This window comes from Hipposideros armiger, unplaced genomic scaffold (genome assembly GCF_001890085.2).
Source record: "Hipposideros armiger isolate ML-2016 unplaced genomic scaffold, ASM189008v1 scaffold_19, whole genome shotgun sequence".
Taxonomy (NCBI): Eukaryota; Metazoa; Chordata; class Mammalia; order Chiroptera; family Hipposideridae; genus Hipposideros; species Hipposideros armiger.
This window is the reverse complement of record NW_017731369.1, coordinates 1,514,334-1,539,135: the sequence shown is the minus strand read 5'-3', so window position 1 is coordinate 1,539,135 and position 24,802 is coordinate 1,514,334. Positions and strand designations below refer to the sequence as shown.

Genomic DNA, 24,802 nt, shown 5'->3' with positions numbered 1-24,802 from the left:
AGGTGTTTGTCGCCCGACGAGCCGCCTGAGTGCAGAAAGTACAGGTAAAAGTCGGCGCCGGACATGCCGGGAATGCGGGGGGCCGCGTGGCGGCCAGAGGAGGGGGGGGGCGGGAGACGGGAACGGAGCCCAGCCCGGGTGAGGCGGGGTCCTCAGGGCGCTGCGAAGGGGGCGGCAGGATAGGGGTTCGGGAGACGCCCGTCAAACCACTCCCCGGGGCCACCAGGCCACCGCCCCCCTCCCCCCACCTGCTGCCCCCGTCTCGGGCTCGGAAGCCCTCCAGGCCGGGGCGTGGGGGCGGTCCTTGCGGGTGTAGTGCTCATTGGGAACGAAAGGGGGCGCTGCAGCGGGCCCTCGGTGGAAGGAAGAGAACATGGAAGTCGGAGGTGGGTGGTAAAACGTTGCGGGAGGACTTGGGATGTGAGCCCTGCTCCCAACACAATATGTCACCCTCAGTGGATACCTGTCTCCAGGTCCACACAGGTGTGGCCCGCATCGGATACTTTGAAAGTGCCTCAAAAGTGGTCAAGGAAGACATTAGTTTGGCATCTTTGAAACTGAAGAGCTAGGTTTCAGCTAGCTCTGGACACAGTTGTTTCTGCGTTTGGATTCCCCACAAGTGGACAAAACAAGAAACAACCCCCACTCCCTGGGGAGAATAACTCCACAGTGTGTTAGGCCCCCAGAGAAGGTCCAGGATAAGGAAGCTAAGAGACCCGCCATCTTCAACCAGAAGGCCTGCTGATCCTCCAAGAAACCAGCATCAATGATCAGCCTGGACCTGGATTCTGAACATAAATCCACTAACACTAGCCATGATTCTCAAGGCTTTGGGCAAGATTGAGATGAGCACCCGAAGGGTGGATGGAATTAACCTTCTGGGTAGGAGACTACAGTGGTGATTCACCCACGATGAGGTTTTCCTCTGGTCCTTCTCGTCAGCTGAAGCTTTTTCAGATGGTAGATTTGCTGGTTAGTGTGAAAGAAGAATGGAGAACATGCAAGTTAGCATCTTGGCTTCCTGTCAACCAGGGTCTTTTAGATGATGCTGGAATTGGTGAGGCCCTGACATGGTCCATTAGCCAGTGGGCTCAGGTGGGATGATGTGTGATCTTAGCATTCCTTGAAAGAACGATGCAAGTTGACCTCTACACTACTGCCTTCCTCTTCCCTATGCTAATCCCTAAGGTGAAGTTGGGTAGAAACCTGGTGAAGAACTCTGGCAGATTGTGGCCAGTGGGTCACCCAAGAAACACTTTGGTCTGTTTCAAGATGGCGGAGCAATTTCTTGAAACCAGAAGTTGAAGCACAGTAAAATGGAAGGTTTGGTTGAGCTTTCCGAAGTATACCTAGCACTATTAGGGCATTGGCCAAAATTAGGTATTGTTCAGGGTCAAAGCTCATCTCGTTGGGAAGCATGGATTATTCTACCCATTGATACCGAGTCAACTCAGAGATGCTGACTTTGCCTGGGTGAAAAGTTGCATCATGAAGGTGTTAAGAAGTCATATTAGGGGCTGTCGGTATTTCTCCATTTAAAGTTTGGAACTTATGAACCTTCAGGGGATAATTTCTTGTTTAATGTTCATCTGAAACTGCCCTCCTTAACATTGGTAATTATAGTTGCCAGATGAATCTGTTAAGAGGGTAGTTTTCACATCAGCCTTGGAACTATCTTAGCACCTCAAGAGTTCTTACTGAAGTTCAATAAACAGGACAATGATACTAATTACTTCTGTGATAGTAGGTAATTGTACTAGATGTAAAATAATTTTCCCATGGCTGATTATTTGCATAGTCATTACTTAAAGGGCTAAATTGCATTATGAGAATATAACCAATGTCAACATTTTTATAGCCTGTGTCTACAATGCATAACATATACTGAGGAATTTAAATTGTTGTCCAAATTTAGCTTTAAAAACAATTAAGAAGTGTTGATTGTACATTAGCATATATAGCTCTAAAATTCTTGAGTGTGTAAAAAAATAGGATGTTGATTTAAGGACAATTCTTAGAATACCCAGTACATTGATTGACCTTGAAAGAAAAAAAAGAAAGAAAACTGATCTAATTCTCAGTATTGGTATTACATTAATTAAATATTATGTTTGAGTGTATATAAAATGGCTTCTTATAACCTCTAACCAAGAAACCACATTTTTAGTGGGCTAAGAACATTTGTAATTGATATGTGTGTCTATTGACATTATTACTTGACCCTTTCTGGTGAAGATGTGATTTGGATTATAGAGATTCTTCATCTTCTCTTTGGTATTTCAGACACTTAAGTTGTAAAGAGTAAACCTTCCCCAAATAGTAGTTTTTAGAAATAGGTGTACTTATAATGATGCCAGAAAATGAAAACTTTGTTTGTTTAATGGCACTCTTCAAACATAATGAAGAAATATAAAATCAAGTTCAGTTTCTAAAATTTTGGATCTTGACAGATTGCTTTACTTTTTTCTCCTATAGCAGAGTCCTCATCGTTTGGTATATTATAGCCATCATCTGTAGGAAAGTGATCTTAAATATTGGTTGGTCTGTCTGGATACAAAATGAAATTCCTTATTCAAATGCCCGTGTCTACATTCTGCTAAACATAAGGGTCATAAAGTGGCGTTTGTGAGCCAAATCTAGGCTATCTATGTATTTTGCCTTACCTTGAAGGTGGATAAGAAAAAGGGATTTGAGTAACTTTAGATGGAGCATTTGACCTCTGGATTGTCATTGTCCCGGTGCTTCCTGTTACCATGTACCCATTCTGCTTCACTCTTACATTGCTTATCTGGCTTCCTTAGAGTTTGGAACCCCAGGATTCTAGTCAATCATTTGCTAAGATGTTTGGCTATCAGGAAGACACAATCAGGGGAATAAGGAGCCCCATTCTCATGTCTTGTTCACCTCTGTGTCCCTAGCTTCTTGCACATTAAGTACTTGTTGACTGAATCCATGAACAGAAGATTGCGTTAAGCATATATAAAGCACATTGGGTGACCTTTGTTATCTTTGTGTTGAGTGTTACCCTCAGTTCTCTTTTTTTTTTCTGACTCATGGTCTTTTGGTGGTGCTAACACCATGTGTAGGGATGGCTCTAAGTTCCGTCCCGAAGGAAGTGAGTGAGTCCAGAGAACCACACTATTATTCATCAGAAGGACTGAACGCATCAAAGCTTCAACTTAGATGGCTTTCCCTGAGGCTGTTGGGCACTATTTTACACTGACTCCCTTGTGATTAGCTGACATTGTGGAGGTCTCTATTTCATTGGAAAAAAATGTTTAAAGAGAATGGTATATGTCCACAGAGAAAGTCAGCAGTGGCCAAGTTGACATTTATTGAGATGGACTTGACAGTGATAGTTCCTTGTCTGTTTGTCAACATTCAGTTTATTTATACTTCCCAAATTGTATCTCAAAAGGATGAAATGTGCCATATGTCTTTTTCTGGGATTGATGCATGCATTCCTATCCACTTAATATATACACAATACACATGTGTGCAGTTATGTGTATGTGTGCCCATATGTGTGTGTGTGTGTGTGTGTGTGTATATATATGAAAATACTGCTTTCATTTCATTCCAAATAAAATAAATAACAATAATAATATTGTTAGGATAATTTTAGTTTTGTTGTAAGAAATTTACTTTAGTTAAAAATTGACTGTTATTGTGATGAACACAGGCATCTTCATTATAGTACTGTACATGTATGTACCTTGTGTTCCACAAAATCACATACTAAAAAATAAAATGGTGTATGCATAAAACAGGATTGAGGCAGACTGCTAAAAACATATTGAACTTTGTGATCAGAATTGAAGACAAAAACAAATCTAATAAAAATAGTTTGGTTAAATCGCCACCTAGCTGGTGTTTGCCTTTAATAGGGTCAGTCCATTCTTTACAGCTTCAAATCATGCTCGTGCTTCCTTCTTCTCTCTGTAGATCACAGACAACATTGCCTTCTAATAGAGACCCTTGTCATCAAAATTAAATCTGGCCCAATGTATAGCCCTTCTTCATTCATCTGTATTGGGAGGAATGTTTTCGTAGCTTCTTTTAAAAAATTTATTTTTCAATTACCACTGACATACAATATTATATTCATTTCAGGTGTATAGCATGATGATTAGACATTTATATACTTTACAAAGTGATCACCCATAATATTGTTTTCATAGCTTCTTTATCAGTAACTTCCAGCTTCACCAGGCAGGTTAACATAGTGGAAAGCATAGTGATTCTTAAAAGCCACGATCAGCCACTACTCACAAGAAGGCCCTTGAATACGTTTCCAGCTTTGTTCAAGGGTCTTCATACATCGTTGATTCTTTTTCTTTCCTTGTTAGAGCGCTTTCCTATGATTCTTAAAAATGTCAACAAACTAGGAAAAAATCACATAAGAATCAACACAAGTTACTTGTTATACTGATATCTTTCTCCTGTTTACCAATCATGTCTGGGTAATTCTGTCAAAAGAAACACGTGTAGTAGTGGAACAGATGGGTCAGTGATGTAACTGCTTGAATCTCTACCAGTTTTTAAAGAGGCAAACGTCTTCAAAGAAAATATATCAGTTGAGTTGAATCGATTCTTTGGCACTTAGTAGGTACCTGATGAAAATTGAATGGATGTATGATTCTCCCACCTTTTGAAAGTTATTTTCAATTATTCCCTCTGGGTAGACATCAGCTTATTTTCATGTAGACTTTTATGTCAAGTCATTCCTCATTGCATGAGATCATTCCTTCAGAGGCTTAAACTTGTCCTTGAAAGGAGTTTGTATAGCTCCTTGTAGCCTGACCAACTGCTAAGGAATGGTTCAGGTGTTGTAATCATCAAAGATCTGAAGTATTGGAGACATACATTTATAGATTCCAAAGATATGCATCGTTCCACATCTCTTTGATGGTGAAGAAAGCTGGAGATGTTGCTGAATTCATAACACAGTCATCATTCATTTCACATGAATAGAACACCAAATAGATGCCAAGCACTAGAGAAATTGTGACATTGTGCTCTCAATGAGTGTGGTCTAGTCTGAGATATAGTTAAGAAAACAGGCAGTTTACTAGTACAGTGCAGTGGGAAAAGTGTCAGTATAGAGGACGATGGAGATTTCTAGAATGGGGGGATACAGCCATGGGGGAGTGAGAGAAGGCTTCTTTGAGGAGGTGCTGGCTATTGAGGAGTTTAAGTTAGGAAATGAACATGATAAGATTTGCAAGACTTACTGAGAATGTTTCATTGTATTTTATGTTTTTGAAAGTAATGTATTGTTACATCTTTAAAAAATACAAGCATAAAGAGAAAATGAAAATGGTAATACTTGGGATAATTATTGTTATACATTAAGCACATACTTGATGTCAGTAAATACTAATGTGATATCTGAATTAATTAAAATGTTAGCTTTTTTGGTATCATAGAAAGGTAAGAGTGAAATTGTTTCCTATAGAGATTTATGTAATTTTAAAAACCAATTTGGAATGTAGGGTACATACTGTTTTATTATCCATTTTTCCATAAATGAATCAAATGAGCATTTTCTCATATCCTAAAATATTATTCTATATCATGATTTTTAATGACAGATTAATTTTCACTTGAACCAGGTGCACTGTTTTGTCTATAATTCCCTGTGGTTGGACATCTAGATTGTTTCCATTTGTAAACCATTATAAATATTGCTGTTACTAACTTCCATGAACATAATTATTTGTATGAATATCTTATTATTTTCTTCAGGATAAATTCTGAGAAGTGTAATTACTAGCTTGAAGAATGTGAACACTTTAAATTCTGTATTGATACATAAACTCAGATGGCCCTTCAGAAATGGACAGTGAATTAGATTAGGGGAAGACTGGAATTAGGGTGACCAGTTAATATGCTTTTATCAGTAATTGCACCAAGAAATGTTGGTGGCTTGAACTAAGGGAGTGGTAGTGGAGATGGAGAGACATGAGTGGAATTGAAAGATTTAAAAAGAATGAACACAATTTGGTGTATCAGTATTATGTTTGGCTCTATGTAACAGAAAACATACAGTGCCTTAAACTCTACATTTAAGGTTATTTTTTAACATGAAATAAGCTTGGAGTTAAGCAGTCCAAGGTTGGTATGATGCACTGTGAAGTTCTCAGGGCACCAGGCTCCTTCTTTCTCTTTCATATTCAGCTGTGGCTTCTGTCCTCAAGGTTACTGCTTGGTCCAATATGGCCATGGAGCCCTAGCCATCTCTTTTTGTAAGAGGGAGGAAGAAACAGGAAGGAGAGAAGAGCAAAAGTTGAGTCATCCTCTCTAAAAAGCTGTCTGGAAGTTCCGTACAATCTTGCTTTTAGCTCATTGGTCTGAACATAATTACATGGTCACACCTAGCTGCAAAGGAGGCTGGAAAATGTGACTTTTCAGGCACACCCCTCTCCCCTGCAAATAAAACCTGATTGAAAGTATGTTGGGATTGAGGGATCACTTTTTGGTTTCTGTTTTAGTCCATTAGGTGTATGGTGGGACCAGTCATGGAGATAGAGAGCCCAGGAAGAAGCATTGATTGATGGTAGTGGGGGCAGTGGAAAGGACAATGAGTTCAGAGTGTTTGTGGGACATCCAGGTATAGATGTCTATAGTGGTGTGGGTCATGTGAGTCTGAAGCTCAGAAGCAGTATTTTTGGCATGGAGATAGAGACTGAGAATCTTATTCGTGTATAGATTATAATTAAAGCCAAAGGACAGTGTATAAACATGAGGAGGGTCCAATGATCGAGTACTGGAGAAAATGGACATTTAAGGGATAGAGGAGGAGAAAGATCAGATTTGCAAGGACTAGCAAGAGAGGTAGAAGGAAAAACAAGAGGCTTTGCTGTTATGGAAGGCAGTGGGAAATCGCATTTCAAGAAAGAAGGTATGGTCAATAACCAGTGTCCTTTGGATTTCATAACCAGTAAGTCATTGGTAACCTGGAGGAGCACCTATTCCATAAAGTGTATTGGTGGGTGGGGGAGGGTTTAATTGCAGTGTGATGATGAATGGGGGATGTGGGAATGTGAAAGTAGAGACTTCTTATGTGGGAGACAATTAACAATCTTGGGTGTGATAGCAAAGAAAGAGTGAATGTGATATCCAGGGATGGGGTAGGAAAATGAATCAGCCATCTCCATTCCCCTCATTCTATACATGCTCTGCTACTTTGGATGACTTGGATAATAAAATAGTGTGGTATAGACTTTGGGTTATTAGACCTACATTCCTAGAAGTAATTTTCCATAAGCCCTACAAATTCCTCTCTTGTTGACCCATGACAGTGGGATCCAGTGTCTTCAGCGATTTTTGCTGGAGAAAAAAAAGAACATGTATATTGTAGCCATACAGAACATTTCTAAATAAAATTCGTTCATGGAAGAGATCTTGCTAGGTTGAGGACAAGGAGATAAAGTTCTTCATTAAGGTTTTGCCACATCAGCATCCCTCTGGGAGAAGAGGTGACGGGGACAGAACACTGGTGCTACTGGTAAATGAAAGTGATGGTCACTTTTATGTGTGAACTTGGCTGGCTCCAATCCCAGGCCATTCAATCAAACACTAAGTGTTGTTGTAAAGGTTTTGTGCCATTTGTGACCACATGGATGGATCTTGAGTTACTGTGCTACGCGAACTAAGTCAGACAGAAAAAGTTGAGAACCATATGACTTCACTCATATGTGGGATGTAAAACTGAAAGCAGCAAACAAAGACAAACAAACAAGCAAAAACTCATAGACACAGAACAATTTAGTGGTTACCAGAGGATAAGGGAGGAGAGGGAGGTCGAAGAGGGTAAAGGAGGTTAAGTATATGGTAATAGAAGGAGATTTGACTTTGGATGGTAAACACACAGTGCAATATACAGATAATGTATTATAGAATCGTACACTTGAAACCTATACAATTTTGTTAACCAACGTCACCCCAATAATTTAATTAAAAAATAAAGGTATTGTGTAAATGCAATTAAAGTCTATAATCAGTTGAGTTTACGTAAGGGAGATTGTCTGAGATAATCTTGGTGGGCCTGATTCAAATGGAGGAAAGGCCTTAAGAATAGAACTGAGGCTTCCCTGAAGAAGAAATTCTGCCCAGCAACTTCAGCCTGGAAGAGCTCCAGCTTGCCCTTCCTAAACTAATGGTCTGCTCTATGAACTTCGGACTAGCCTAGTCAACCCCACAACCATGTAAGCCAATTCCTTGCAATAAATCCCTTAATGTATATATTCTAGTGGTTCTGCTTCTGTGGATGCATCCTGATTGAAACAGTCAGAATTCTCGTCCGTATACCACCATTTGATAACCCTGTGTGACCAGACAATGCTTTTAATTTTTTTGGGCCTTGGTGGCCTCTGTTGTACAATGAGATCTCTTCTATTTTTGAAAACTCTCCTTGTGATCGAGTCTGTTACTTCTTCATTTATTAGCAGCTGTCATCATCTTGTTTGCATGCATGTGTGAAGAAGGGCAAACCTAGCGCTCGAAGAACCCTGCCAGGCCTTGGTGTCACACTGGAGCTGTTTCAGTGAAGCCATTGCTGTGGATGGCAAGCACACGTGGTGCTGGACCTCTAAGGCAGGGCTCTCCCGGGTCTGAAATTCATCCTTGCCTTGAGTCAGCCTTCAGCTCTGGGAGTTGACTGACTGATGAAGAGTAGCTCCTCTCGGTCCTGATCCACTCCTTCTTGTCCCTTCTTTCAGCTCATGGGTCTTCTTTTGACATTGCCCTGTTAGCCTTAGCCAGTGGATAGAAGCTGCTGCTTCCAGAGGTCACATCATTCCAGTGAAAGGCCCACCAGTTGACCAGGCCTCATAAAGCAGTAAGTGCCTAAGAAGCCTTGGAGGACCATTAATTTGTCATTGTATGCCCCACTGCTTCTTATTATAAAGGGCACTGCTCCCAATTATTCTGTCTTGACTCCGGTCACCTCATCTCTCCCAGAATCCCCCAGGGTTGATCCATCACCACATTGCTTTATAAATGACTTAGAAAAGTATCAGCATGGAGACTTTAGGGACAAATCTATGGGACTGGGGCTCTGGGCCACACCCTGCCACACCAGGAATTCCCCTATCAAAGGTCATCACCCTATTCTTAGACTCCTGATGAGGGAATTTTCTTCTTTGATTTTCATTTCTTTGTCTTCTAGTCCAGTATTTAAAAAATTACGTTTCAAGGGGTCTTACTAACAAACCATGGATCTTATACAAAAGCTGGACCTGATTTTATTTAAAAATAGTAATTTGTTCAATAATTCATCAATCAAACATTTATTGTAGTCAACTTTGTGCCTAGACCTATGCTAGGTGCTGGGGCTGCAGTTATAAATGTCTTTTAAACCATCGTCCAGGATGTGATAGTTAAAAAAACCGCATACCAACCTATGGTTCTAGATCACATTTGAACACATTGGAGTGTTACTATGTTAAAACGGGCAGCCCAGGTCAACTCTTGTTTTGTGAGCAGACCTCAGAATACAGCTTTTCCTGCCATCTCTATACATATATTTGAACTTCTGGCATATGTATTGTTTTAGCAGTGTTGTAATTCTGCGCTGTTCTTAAAAAAATTCAGGCCTATTCATATCTCCTCACATAAAACTGTACAGGCAAACATGCTTTATAGCACAGTGCACCCCACTCTAATTAAATACCACTCAAAGTTCAGGTGGTGGTGGTTGGTGGACGTGGTATAATAATCAGTATGTGATAACTGAATATCTAACACTTTGTCTCCTTATATGGTATAAAAGGTAGTGTTGGGTTTATTGAGAGTTAGTTCTATGTCCTTCTGCTCTCTGACTTTTAAATTTGAGAGGATTGTGAGAGTTGTTACAGACATTTCCTTCATCTCTTCGTTCAGACTTCAGGATCAGTTAGACTGAAGGGATACCCTGACATTGCAAGAAACATTGATCAGACCAAACCAAACGTGATACCACTTCCAACCACTTTTCATAGCAAATCAAAGATCGTTTTCTTATTTGAAAACAAACCAAATGCAGATATAAATTGCTGAGGCTGTTCTAAGAAGACAGCTAATATCCTCAGACCTAATTTAAAAATTTTGCTATTAAATTAGTTTTACTGAGTTCATGAGTTAACTCAGTGATAAAGTGTCTGAAGTTAAACTTACAAAAGACATCTGCACTAAGAAATTATCACAAACATCTGATTTTATGTGCTATGTTCCCTGGATACATTTTGATTGGGTAAAGGCTTCCATTGTTGAAATTTTCTGCTAGACTAAGCTCTGTGAGGGCAGGGACCATGTCTATATTATTCACGATGGTATTCCCAATTCATGGCACTTGGCTGGGCGTGTGGTAGCCTTTCAATATTTGTTGGGGGAATCATTGAAAATGTTCAAACCTATGTTCCAGGCCACTTGGCCTTCTCTTGAGTAAGCTGCTTTTGCTTCTTCCTGTTTGGTGTTACTCTCTTCCTTTTCTAAGAAGATTCCTTCAGATTATCCTTGACATTCAGGTTTTCATTTTGCTTTCTACCAGATCTTGTGCAAATTTACTAGGTAACAAAAGTCCCTCAAACTGAATTGAAGCATTGTTCCTCATTATAGGTGATGACTAGATTGAGAGTAGCCAATCTCTGTGAAATCCTGCAGGTGACAGAGCTCCTTTCACACCGACACACACAAAGACTGCTGCGTGACTTGCAAATGCCTCTGCCATTGGCAAGTCTGCCTCTTTAGCCTCAAGGCTTGGCCTAGTTTGATGTACACCATCCATTTTAGGTTGGGCTGCCTAGAAACGAACTTTGAAATGGAGAATTGTACCCAGAGCGTTTACCCAAGGACGCCCATGGGAGATACACCTGTAAGGAAGTGAGGAAGGCAGGACTGGACAGATGGTGAAGCTGACCTGCCATGAGGTTACAACTGAGGTCTCAGCTGATCCTATGGGCAGCTCTGAAGCTGGGATGGCCCTTCAGAAATGTCCCAGATTGAGGAGGAATCTGCACCCTCCTATCCCTGCATCAGCCAGTCATTACTGGTAGGCAGTCCATGGGAGGGAGTGTGTTCTTGTGGCAGAGGGCAATTCCCTTTGAGGGACACATCTGTGAGCCTTGAGCAGCAGTGATATTTCTAGAAGCTGAGGGGATGGGCACATCAACCTTGAAAAGGGGACCTGGGTGAAGTATTATAACACCCACTACACCATCAATGCTTGCCATTCACTGATTGGTGAGTCTCTCTGCTCCAGATCAGAATACACACCTGTCACCTAGATTATATTTTAGGTTATCGGTCCCTCCCTTGAAGACAACATTTGTCATTTTGGTAGCTTCTTGGGTCAACCTGGGTCTTGAGTACTGACAGACTGGCCATGTGTTAGGATCGTGCTTATGATTCCTTGGTTTCCCCATACAGCATGTAACACAGAGCCACCTGCAGGGAAATATTTCAGGGACATCTCTGTTGGGTCCCCACCCCTTATTTTTTAAAAAAAATTTTCAATTACAGTTGGCATTCAATATTATATTAGTTTCAAGTGAACAGCATAGTGCCTGTTTTTTTAACGTTGGAGCTCCTTATGGTTTTGACCCAGGATTCTTCTCTCCTTGTGCTACAGTGAATGGATGATTTCCAGGTCTCTGACACTTGTCTGGATTTCCCCCCTGAGCTCCAGAGCTATCCATCTGACTGCACTTGGGCTCTTTAAATTCCAGTTGTCCAAAGTTGACCTTGGGATCTTCCTGTGTAAAACTTGCTTTTCCTTCTGGGTTCCTAGCTCAATCATACCTTCATCCACCTGTTCCTTAGCTAGAAATATGGACTCCTTCAATTTGCCCAAACACCATGTATGTTCCGTTGAACCAGCATCCTTTATATTTCTTAAATCTGTCATTTTCTCTTCATATTCCCCCTCACCACTTTAATTTAGAAGACAACTCTCATTGTTTGGGTCATTCCAACACCTCTCAGCTAATATCTCTGCATCTAGTCCAATGTTTTTCCATGCTGTACTCACAATGATCTTTTCAAAGCCCCCAGTTTATCATACCTCTCTCCTGATGAAATACCTTTAAGTGATGTATAAGCTCTTGGTGATTTGACCCTTTCTCACCTCCTGCTAGCTCTCTGCTTACAGTATATAGTCTGTCCAGAGAGATCTGCCCGCACTTCCGTGTGCCCCATGTGCTCTTGTTAATGCACTCCCTTCCAAATGACTGGAATACTCTCCACTGTAAACCCCTGCCACATTTTTTTTTCTTGCTAATTTCTGCTCATTCTTTGAGTCTCAGCTTTGATGTTGCTCTTGGCAAAACTTCCCTGACTTATCAAGGGTTGTCTTTGGGCTCTTATAGAACTCTATTCTTCTCTCATTATAGCACTCACTTACATATGTTGTAATTTATTATCTTTTTTTCTAAATCTCCCACTAGACTGTATGTTTGTGAGGGCAGTGATTCTGTTTTGTTTTATCTTTAGCACCTAGCACAGTGCATGACTCAAAAAAACAACAACAACAACAAACAAGCCCAAAAACCAAAGAAACCAAAAAAAAACCCCAGTCTGTTTAATGAAAGAACCAGTATATTCAGATTGAAATAGTCTCAGATATCTCTATAAACTGTTTTGTGTGAAGGTTGAAGGCATTTTCAATCTTTCAGTTTTCCTAAGGGCATATAACTCTGTGAGTCTAATTTTCTATGTCTTTATTGATGAATTAATCAGTGAACATTGGTTTCTTAGAAGCAAAACTCACTGAAAGCATCCAGCTTTGTAGTATCAATAAAGCTAATGCAGTCTTGTATTCAGAGAGTTGCTGAAACTTGGAGTTGGATGGGAGTTTTGAAGTCATTTATTTTAGTTCACTACCATCTCCAACAAGTGATCAAAAGTATGAACCTCTTTTACTCTATTCAAGGATACAAATACTTGAGATGCTATAACTGGCTGTTTGCCTTCACTAAAATCTGAGTGTGTCATACTACATGAGACAGAGACAGTGTCTTCCTGGACTATTCTGGAGAGTCGCCTTGAAAATCTTGATGTCATTATTGCTTTTTTATGCAAGACTTAGTCAAGGAGGCCAGTGAGGCACAGCACAGCCTTGAGTCTTGTTTAGTTCTCTTGATGAACAATGAGATCAGGACCTGGCTCAACCAACTGACATCACAGGCCTTGACATTATTGGGAACATTCGATATCTAAACTTGTCCTGGAAATCCAAAGTCATTTATGAATTATTGTAAGTCAGAGGAAGTCATGGAATCCCAAGCACCTGTTGCAGTAAAAAATGAAGACATACACATTTTTGTGTCTTGATATTTACATTGCTCCATTTGCTTGTCTGTGTTGCCACCTGAAACCACATTCACTTTGAAGAATACGGTACATGTGGAGAAATGTGAAACAGACTTTGGTAAGAGTCTTATAGTGAATAGAAAGAGAAGGGAACCACACAATGGCTGCCTCTGGGACGCAAAAGCATATGGACTTTTCTTCAAACGAGAGACCTAATTTTCTCTCTGAATTGATGTATATTTTGGTACTATGTAGAAAGTCATAGATTGCTTTCTTGGTTATCAAACATGGCAAAGATAGCAAAATGTTTGCTACACTGAGGTACTTCTATGTTTTAGTATCCCCCACTGTCCACTCTTATGTGGCCATGTCTATGGTATTAACTTTTTGGGAAGCTGATGCAAATCCCGTTAGTTTTTGACTTAATGAATCAGTGTATCTTTTGAGAAATCTAATGTATGATCCTAGATGATGCATAAAGAGGTTATTGAAGTACAACTTCCTATGATTCTTGTATAAAATAAACTTAGCAGTAAGAACAGTAATGATAACACTTAATGAGTGTTTACTATGTGCTGGACACTGTCTAAATTCTTCATGTGCATTATCTCAATTTAGTCCTTCCTGTGGGATGGGTACTAATAGAATCTCCATTTTATTCAAACTGAGGCTCATAGCCACCAGATGGCAGAGTCAAGATTTAAACCAGATCATCTGAGGTACTACTCCTCATCTCTTGATAAATTATAAAATGTCCACAGTTTCCCTTCTAACTTGCCTCCTTTTGTTACTCGTTGATCCTTCTACCTTTGCAGTCTCATGCACCTGTGCTTTACACAGAATCCCAGGTAGAAGTCAGTGAGTGTTGCACTAAGAAAAAGACAGAAACAAGAAAAGCTTCCTCTTCCATGCTTATGGCATGAAAACACAGTTGTGTATGTTGTATCGTTCAAGAGAGGGATTACATAGGCCACCCTGAGTGTTGGTATGTTAAAGAGTGCCTGTGAAATGAGTTAATAGAGATGGGAAATCCTCCCTTTGAGCCTGTCTGAGTAGATGTTTGTCAACACTGCTTTAAGCCATGCTACTTCAGAAATAGTGATGGCTCCACCCATATAGTAATTACCATGGAGTAACCAATTCCAGTGGTCTTGGCGTTGGTTGACCTTTACTCAGGCTTTAGTATTCATAAGAAGACTGGTTTTGAGGGCAGTTGGTAACATTTCTTCGTCAGTTTCATCTCATCCTTTGGCATATTTCTGAGCCTCAGTTAATTTTCCCATGTGCTTTTGTTTTCTTTTGTTTGGCATGGTGTTGGCATCCTTTCATGGTTAGAATTCGCAGGATAGTGTTTTCGAAACTCTTTTTTTACTACCATAAGCTGTACTTACAGTTTGGTGCCTGGTGGACAATGGTGTCTTACATGGATTTGGGTTCAAAACAGCAAGGCTTCCCATTGGTGACTCAAATAATTCCAGACTCTATCAAATGGATCTGCTCACTTGGCTTTTAAAAAAAAATATTGGCAGAGCATACACATTACTAATCTTTATTAAAATTAAGATAATATGTACAAATGAGTAGAAGTATTTGTACCAATACTTAAAAAAATAGGAAGAACCAGAAAGAGATACATAATACTATTTTTTTCACCATCTACGTGAGTAGTTGTAAAGTACTGATGGTAATTTATCAGTGTACTTTCTGCAAGAAACTCAGCTTGAATAGAGAGGAAAACTGATATATGAGATAATACATACACATACAGAAACACCCATGATTTATTTCTTTCCTAGGTGTTTTAAATTGAGTTGTCCAGATGGCCTGACATTTATATTAATTTAGCAAACAGTCTTAAAAGTTGGAATATCTTAGATATCATCTATTCTAATTCCTCACCCAGTGCATACATCCTTCACATATGATCACCCAGTTCCTCCCAGGAAACTTTCCAAGGAAATAGGGTGCTCTGTCTTGAAGAGCAGCCTCTTTCATTGGGCATACGGTGTTAGCTGTTGGAAAATGCTTTCTATAGTGAGCCCAAGTCTGCCTTCTTGAGAAATTTCTACCTGTTGGTAAGAGCAATGAATTCAGTCACGAAGAACTATCAGTTTCACTTCCTAGGTAGCGCCATTTCCCCCGCTGCCATCCTAGTCCATGTTATTCCTTTCTCCCTTCTGGAAGAAACAATAGCCTCTTAACTGGACTCCCAACGTTTCCTCTTTGCCACCCTCTGTTTTTATACTGTATCCAAAGTGATTGATTGAAAAGGTAATTCTGAATATGTCACTGTCTTCCCAAAGTCTTCATTGGCCTCCGATCGCTTTTGGGCAAATGTCCCAAATACTTAACATGATGCCTGCCTTTCCAGGCTCAGCGAGGACCCTATCCCTTTTATCTTCTGTGTGCCACTCACTGCCTCTTTTCAGTTTATGCTTTGCCTCAGGACCTTTACTCATGCTGTTTCTTGTGCCTGAAGGCTCCTGGCCCTGCCTAGTCTTCTCTTCCCTCACTTTTCAGCCCTAAAGTTGACTCACCAAGGGCGCCTTCTGTGACCCCCAGACCAGGGTAGACCTTCCTGTTACTTATTCTCTGAGCACCCTTATGCTTTTCAACAGAATTGGTCCTAATAATTAGTGAGTTATTTTTGTCCTTACTTAAGGACTGTCTTTTTGAAGGCAGGGTTACATCTGGTTCAGTAATGTATCTCTAGCACCTAGAGCATAATAGGTGCTTGTAGAAGTCTTTCAGGTATTTCAGAAAGTTCCAGGCTACTAGAAATTATGACTGTTTTCTCCTTCAGAGTATAAGCATCATGATCTTTTATTCCTGCTGTTATCAGATATGTTTCCCAATGGTTGTTCTCTCATGGATATCTCTAGTCTATTTAATGCCATACTTTAACTATTTTACCTAGAATATAAGTTTCATTAGCAAAGGTCACTTCTTGTTCTGGCTTCATCAGTAAACATCACTTCTTATAATCTGGACACTGGACTTTTTATTAATTTAGTCTCAGGAAAAACCAGAACCTGAATTGCAGAATAAATATTTTTAAAATGACATAAATGAAAACAGTCATCTTAGAACTTTTGGGCAATGGGTAAAGTAGTGTGTAGAGGAAGATTTATAACCTTGAACACATATTAAAAACAAACAAATAAAAAATACACTTAGCATTCATCTCAAGTTACAAAAACCCCAACAAAATGAATGAAAGGAACCATAAGGAAGGAGTAAATGTAAATAAAAGCAAAAATATTAATAAAGTAGAAAAGAAAATTAGTAAAATAAATATGTTGCATTGGATTATTTATGTCAAAGTTTTACATATATATATGTACATATATATATACACACACACTTTTACTATATTTTTATTGTGATAATATATATATAACATAAAATTTGTTATTTTAATCATTTTAAGTATACAGTTTAGTGGCATTTAATATTTTCACAATATTATGCAACCATACCACTATCTTTCAGAACATTTAAAAATTTATTTTTTAAAAATGTTTTTATTAAAAATATAGCTAACATACAATATTATATGAGTTTCAAGGGTACACCATAGTTGTTCAACATTTACAGACCTAAAGAAGTGATCACCATGATAAGTTTAGCAATCACCTGACACGCTACCATGCTATCACAATATTATTGACTATATTCCCCATGCTGTATGTTACATCCCTCTGACTTATTTGTTTTATACCTGGAAATATGGACCACTTATTGCCCTTTACCTTCCCCCCTCTTTTTAATTTTCAATTACAGCTGACATTCAGTATTATTTTATAGTAGTTTCAGGGATACAACATAGTGGTTAGACATTTATATAATTTAAGAAGTGATCCGCATGACTAGTCTAGTACCTACCTGGCACTATACATAGTTATATTACTGACTATATTCCCTGTGCATTAATTTACATCCCCATGACTATTTTTGAATACCAATTTGTGCTTCTTAATGTCTTCACCTTATTCACTTTGTCCCTCAACTCCCATCCCATCTGTCACCCCAATAAATCTAGTACCCATCTGACACATATATAATTATTACAGTATTATTAACTATATTCCTTATGCTATTCCCTGCATCCCCATGACTACTTTGTAACAACCAATTTGTACTTCTTAGTCCCTTCCCCTTTTTCACCCATGCCCCAAACCCTTCTACCATCTGGCAACCATGAAAATGTTCTCTGGATCTATGAGTATGTTTCTGATTTGTTTGTTTGTTAATTTTGTTCCTTAGATTCCAGATATAAGCAAAATCACATTGCATCTGTTTTTCTCTGTCTGACATACTGTACTCACCACAATACCTTTCAGGTCCATCCATGCCGCTGCAGTTGACAAGAACCCATTCCCTTCCATGGCCGAGCAATATTTCATTGTATATATGTACCACCTCTTTATTATTCATTCATCCATTGCCATACACCCAGGCTGCCTCCACACGTTGGCTATTGTAAACAGTGCTGCAATGAACATATGGTTGCACACATCCCCTTGAAGTAGCATTTTGGGTTTCTTCAGATAAATACCCAGAAGTGGGATTACTGGATCCTTCTTTGTCTCTTGTTATAGCCTTTGTTTTAAAATCTATTTTGTTTGGTATAAGTATGGCTACCCTAGCTTTATTTTTTTTTTCCATTTCCATTTTCATGAAATATCTTTTTCCATCTCTTTACTTTCCATCTGTTTGTGTCTTTCAAGCTGAAGTGATTCTCTTGTAGACAGCATATGTAAGAGTTTTGTTTTCCTATCTATTCAGCCCTCCTATGTCTTTTGATTTGAGCATTTAATCCATTTACATTGAAAGTAATTGTTGATAGATATGTAGCTATTGCCATTTTATTACTCATAATTTTGATCCCCTCCCCCCCACCCCCCATCTTAAAGAAGTCTCTGTAACATTCGTTGTAATACTGGTTTGGTGGTAATGAGCTCCTTTAGCTTTTTCTTGTCTGAGAGGCTCTTTATCTGTCCTTCAGTTTTAAATGATAGCTTTGCTGGGTAGAGTAGTCTTGGTTGTAGAATCTTGTATTTCATCACTTTGACTTTTCCCGCCAATCCCTTCTGGCCTGCACAGATTCTGTTGAGAAATCGGCTGACAATCTTATAGGAGCTCCCTTATAAGTTACTAGTTGCCTTTCTCTTGCTTTTTTTAGGATTCTCTCTTTGCCTTTAGCCTTTGCTATTTTAATTATAATGTGTCTTGGTGTGGACCTGTTTGGGTTCATCTTGTTTCGGACTCTCTGTGCTTCCTGGGCTTGTATGTCTATTTTGTTTGCCAGGTTAAGAAAGTTTTCAGTCATTATCTTTTCAAATAGGTTCTCAATCCCTTGCTTTCTCTCTTCTCCTTCTGGTACCCCTATGATGCAAAGGTTGTTATGTGTGATGTTGTCTTAGAGGTCTCTTAAACTCGCCTCATTTTTTTGGGATTCTTTTTTCTTTTTGCTGTCCCGATTGGGTGTTTTCTGCTACCTTGTCTTCCAAATTTGCTGATTTGATCCTCTGCTTCATCTAGACCAGGGGTTGGTAATCTGCGGGTTGCGAGTCATATGTGGCTCTTTGGATGCAGCTCTCGAGCCGCAGTTTGCCGACCCGTGATCTAGACTGTTGGTGATTCCTTCTAGTGCATTCTTCATTTCAGTGATTGTATTTTTCACTTCTGACTGGTTCTTTTTTATGGCTTTTATGTACATTTTTATGCTTGCTATCTCTCTGTTGAAGTTCTCATTGAGTCCCTTGCGCACCCTTATAACCATTGTTTTGAACTCTGTCTCTGGTAGGTTGCTTGCATCCATTTCGTTTAGTTCTTTTTCTGAAGTTTTCTTCTGTTCTTTTTTGGGGGATGTATTCTTTGTTTCCCCATTTTAACTGCCTCCCTGTGTTTTATTCTGTGTATGAGGTAGATCTGCTATGTCTCCCAGTCTTGGCTGAGTGGCCTTATGTAGTAGGTACCCTGTGGGGCCCTGGCACTGTCTTCCTGGTCTTATGCTTTGGGTCTCCAGGAGTGTCCCTTGTATGGGTTGTGTGTGCCCTCCTGTTATAGCTGAGCCTTGATTGTTATTGGCACATCAGTGGATGAGATTTACCCTCAGGCTGATTGGCTGTGGGGTTTGGCCATGTCCACAGCTTACATGGTGCTGTGTAGAGGGCTTACCCTAGTGAATGGGATCTGCCCCAGCGGGCTCTGGTGCCTGTTGAGACTGCCCTTTGTGTATGCTGCTTGTGGGGCTAATTGGGTGGTGCTCTGCTGTGGTCTGAAGACAAGCTCCAAATACGTTGGTTCTGGGGCCTCTTAGGAGGGGCTTCTGTGCAGGCCTAGGTCAGCCACTGCCTGTGACTGGCCAGGGACTACCTGGCAGGAGCTGTAAAGTGATCCGCGGTTTATCACTGCCTGTGTTAAGGCACATGGGAGAGGCCACTCTGTGAACCAAGGATGCTGCCACCAGTACTGGGCTTGGGTAGCTTTGCAAAAAGCCAGGACACCCCAATGCCTGCTGCCACCTGCCAGCTCCCTTAAAATGCTGACAAAGCCTCAAGTGGTATGTGAGTTGGGTAAGGTAGGGTCTTAGGGAATAACTAGAGTGGAAGAGTTGTGTTCACCAGGTTATTGTAGATTCTAGTTTGGTACCAGTGTTGAGCCTGAAGCTACTCAGTAAAAGTCTCAGAACACATTGAGGCCAGTCACTGCCTTCATGGGGCCTGTGGCTTCTGATAGTTTTCCAAGGAAGAGTGCAATGTGGACTGGGCTTGCTGTGTGGACTTTCTCCGAGAAAGTGCCTCTGGCATTGGGAGAGTTGGGTGGCATGGGGTCCTAGTGAATCAGCAGAGCAGAGCCCTGGACCTCACCAGACCAGTCAGGTTCAGATTTGATTGTAAGCGTAAGGGGCCAGCTCAACACATTAAAGATGGTGGCTGCCTGCCCGACTGCACAGGAGTAGGATTCCACACAGGGAAAATGGTGACAGTCTTCCAGCCCTGGCCTCAAAGCCACACACTTCAGTGTGCTCCCCATATGCCTGTGATGCTCCCCGAGTCACTGCCCCTCCACTGGAGCCCAAGGTGAGTGCCTGCAAGCGAGCGAATCTGTGCATAGGCCATTTAAGAGGATATCTGGGTTTCCCTCAGCCTTCCATCCCGCCTGGATGGTTGGAATCCCCACTCTTTTTCATAGCCAGATGTGGGGGTTCCTCTTCCTGGCACCAGCACTTTGGGGTGTGGAGCCTGGAGTGGGGCTGTAGTGCTTTGTTCCTCTGGCAGGAACCTCCGTTGCTGTAGTATCCCTCCCCATTTTCAACTGCCACATGGATGTTTGGGACCAGCCTGGTTCGTGTCTTCACCCCTCCTACCAGTCTTGATGTGGCTTCTTTATATCCTTAGTTATAAAACTTCTGTTCAGCTGGACTTCAGGTGGTTCTCCAGGTTGATTGTTCTATAATTTAGTTGTAATTTTAATGTGTTCATGGAAGGAAACAGGCACAGTGTTTATCTACTCCGCCATCTTGGATCTCCTTCCGAACATTTTTTATTACCCCAAGAGGAAACCCATACTTATTAAGTAGTCATTCCCCATGTCCCCAGCCCATGGCAACCACTAATCTGCTTTCTGTCTTTATGGATTTGCCTATTTTGGGTATTTCATATAAATAGAATAATATAATATATGGCCTTTTCTATCTGGATTTTTAAAAACTTACCATAGTGTTTTCAAGGTTCACTTCTGTGGTAGCATGCAGTCAGAATTTCATTTTTTTTTATGGCTGAATAATAGTCTCTAGTATTGTATGTATACCACATTTTATTCATCTGTTGATGGACACTTGGGTTGTTTCCACCTTTTGGCTATTGTGAATAATGCTTCTGTGAACCTGGCTTACAAGTATCCAAGTTCCCATTTTCAGTTCTTTTGGGTTTATACTCAAGAGTAGAATTCTTGGGTTATATTGTAATTGTATGTTTAAATTTTTGAGAAACTGCCAAACTGTTTTTGACATCTGCACCATCTTATATTCTCACCAGCAATGTACTGAGCATCCAATTTCTTCACAGCTTCATTAACACTTGTTATTTTCTGTTTCTTAATTGTAGCCCTCTTGGAAATTAAGAAATAGTATCTCATAGTTTTGATTTGCATTTCCTTGAATGACTAATGATGCTGAGCAGCTATCTTTTCATGTGCTCATTGGCATTTGTATATCTTCCTTGAAGAAATGTCTATTCAAGTCCTTTGCTCTTTTTTTTTAATTGGGTTGTTTGTCTTTTTGTTGTTGAGTTGTAGTTCTATATATATTGTGGATATTAAACCCTTATCAGATACATGATTTGAAAATATTTTCCCACCTCCTCTGTTGTCCTTTCACTCTCTTGACAGTGTCGTTTGATTCACAAAAGTTGTAATTTTAATGAAAATCTATTTTTTCTTTTTTGCCTGTGTTTTTGGTGTCAAAGTTAAAGTAGTATCCGTACTATGTTGAATAGAAGTGGAGAAAGCAGGAATTGTAGTCTTGTTCCTGATCTTAGGAGAAAAGCTTTTACTCTTTCACCATTGAATATGATGTTGGCTGTGGATTCTTCATAAATGCTCTTTATCATGTTGAGAAAGTTTCCTTCTGTACCTGTTTTTCAGAATGTTTTTATTATGAAAGGGTGGTGGATTTTGTCAAATGCCTTTTCACTGTCAGTTGAAATGATCATGCATTTTTTCCCTTCATTCCATTAATGTAGTGTATTACATTTATTGATTTTTATGCATTTAATCACCCTTACATTTCTGGGATAAACCCCAGTTGGTCATGGTGTATAATCGTTTTACTATGCTTCTGGATTTGGTTTGCTAGTACTGTGTTGAGGATTTTTGCTTATGTATCCATAAGAGATATTGGCTTGTAGTTTTCTTGTAGTGTCTTTATCTGGCTTTGGTACCAGGATAATGTTGGCATCATGGAATGACTTAGGAAGTATTCTCTTCTCTTTAAATTTTTGGAAGAATTCGAGAAGGATTGGTGTTAATTCTCCTTTAAATATTGGGTAGAATTCACCAGTGAAGCTATCTGGTCCTGGCCTTTTTTTAAAGATTTTTTTTGGGGGAATTGGGGGGATGGGAACAGTGCTGGGGAATTGGGGGAAGGGGAACAGACAAGTTGCTGTCGTTTTTGTTCTTCAGTCTAGTTGTGGAGGACGTTGCTTCACTGGCCCAAGTTGGCACCATCATTGCGCTCTTCCCTGGCGAGGCAGATCAGTCGCCGGCTTCTGGACGGCCGCTCACTGCGGCTGCTGGCCGCTCACGCTGGCTGCTGGCTACACACGGTAGCCCATGGCAACCCACTGCAGCAGGGGTTGTAGCCTACGCTGTGGCCGGCGACTCACGGCAGCCCAGCTTCAGGTTGAGCTGTTGTTCAGCATCTTAGCTGTAGAGGGCAGTGTCACTGGCCCTCATATGTGGGATCCAAACCGGGCTGTCTGGCGTCCCAAGCCAGCTCTTAACCAATGTGCCACTCAGCCGGCCCCCAAAGTGTTTCTTATGGGACAGTCGTAAATGTAGAAACTCTGTTTGTAGTAGTTTTCCAGCATTCTCTTATTATTTCCATCTTAGTTTTTGATCCTTATGGATTCTTCCTGTTCTTTGACTCCTTCCTCAAGCACATCAGCTCTCAGAATGACACAGGCCCAGGAGCAGAGGCAATCTCTGCATTTACAAAACTCTTAACTGGATGTGAAGAAAGAGAAATCAGCACTATTTCCTTGCTGTCTCAACTTGAACGTTTGTCTCCTGGCCTTTTTTTTTGTTGAGGAGTTTTTGATTACTGATTCAATCTCCTTACTTGCTATAGATCTATTCAGATTTCCTATTTGTTCTTGAGTCAATTTTGGTAGTTTATGTGTTTCTAGGAATTTTTCCATTCCATGCAGGTTATTCAATTTGTCATGTAAGTAGCCAATAAATTGGATAACCTACACGAACAATGCTATTTGTTCATAGCATTCTTATAATTCTTTTTATTTCTGTACAGTTTGTAGTAATGTCCTTTCTTTAATCTCTGATTTTAGCAACTTGAGTCTTCTCTTTTTCTTTCTTAGTCAGCCTACCTAAAGGGTTGGCAATTTTGTTGATCTTTTCAAAGAACCAATTTTTGGTTTTGTTGATTTACTCTATTTTTCTATTTTCTACTTTGTTTGTCTCAACTGTCATCTTTATTATTTTATTCCTTCTGCTAGCTTTGGGTTTAGTTTGCTCTTTTTCTAGTTCCTTAAGCTATATAATTAGGTCATGATTTGTAATCTTTATTATTTTTTAATGTAGGTGTTTATAGCTATAAAATCTCTCTGAGCACTATTTTCATTGCACCTCCTAAATTTTGATTTTTGTTTTTGTTTGCATTTATCTTAAAACAGTTTCTAATTTCTGTTGTGATTTTTTTCTTTGACCAATTGGTTGTTTAAGAGAGTGCTGTTTACTTTTGATGAATTTGTGAATTTTCCAGTTTTCCTCCTATTATTCATTTCTATTGTTATTCTGCTGTGGTCAGAAAAGATACTTTGTTTCATTTCAGTCTTTTAACATTTATTAAAACTTGTTTTGTGGCCTAGCATGTGGTCTGTCCTGGAGAGTGTACCATGTGCACTTGAGAAGAATGTATACTCTGCTGTTGAGCATTCTGTATATATATGTTTGGTATAATTGGTTTATAATGTTCTTCAAATCATCTGTTCTTTTATTGATCTGTCTGGTTGTTCTATTTATTATTAAATGTCTCCAACTATTGTAGAACTGTATATTTCCCCCATTCATTCTGTCAATTTGCTTCATATATTTTGAAGCTATGTTTTAGGTGCACATATGCTTGTAATCATTATATCTTTTTGATGGATTGAACAACACTGGCACTTTTAAAAAGCTATTTTGTTATTTGGTTGGGTGATATGAATCTTGAAGTCAATTAAAACCTCCTATATTTCTTTTCACACAAACAGTTCTCAGTAATGGATCTAGAGCCTGTTCTAGCACATTCTTTCTTTTTGTTTTCCTAACCTAAATATGTATATTATTGTACAATTATTTCTGTCTAATGTGCACCTTGCTACTTTTTAGCCAATTGAAATTATTTTGAAAATCTGATTGCATGTTATCTCCAGTTTATGTGGGTTTTTTTTATTCCTGGGCTTTAACACAGGTGAAATAGAGTGTTTTGGATGAGTACCAGGCATAAAATAGGAGAAGTTAAAACATCACAGAGCTCGCTGTTCTTACTGAGATTCAGATTTTTTTTTTAAAGATTTTTATTGGGGAATTGGGGGGATGGGAACAGTGCTGGGGAATTGGGGGAAAGGGGAACAGACAAGTTGCTGTCCTTTTCTGGACGGCCGCTCACTGCGGCTGCTGGCCACTCACGCTGGCTGCTGGCCACACACGGTAGCCCATGGCAATCCACAGCCACAGGGACTGCAGCCCACGCTGTCGCCGGCGACTCACGGCAACCCAGCTCCAG

The 24,802-nt window shown here is 39.9% G+C and overlaps 1 protein-coding gene across 1 annotated transcript in view; it reads left to right on the top strand.

The window, feature by feature from the left end:
• Positions 1 to 24,802, top strand: part of CDYL2 (chromodomain Y like 2) — a 166,007-nt gene continuing 141,205 nt past the window's right edge. Inside the window, exon 1 of the mRNA XM_019635211.1 lies at positions 1 to 44. The gene's annotated coding sequence lies outside the window, so the exon portion shown is untranslated. The remainder of the gene's footprint in view (positions 45 to 24,802) is intronic.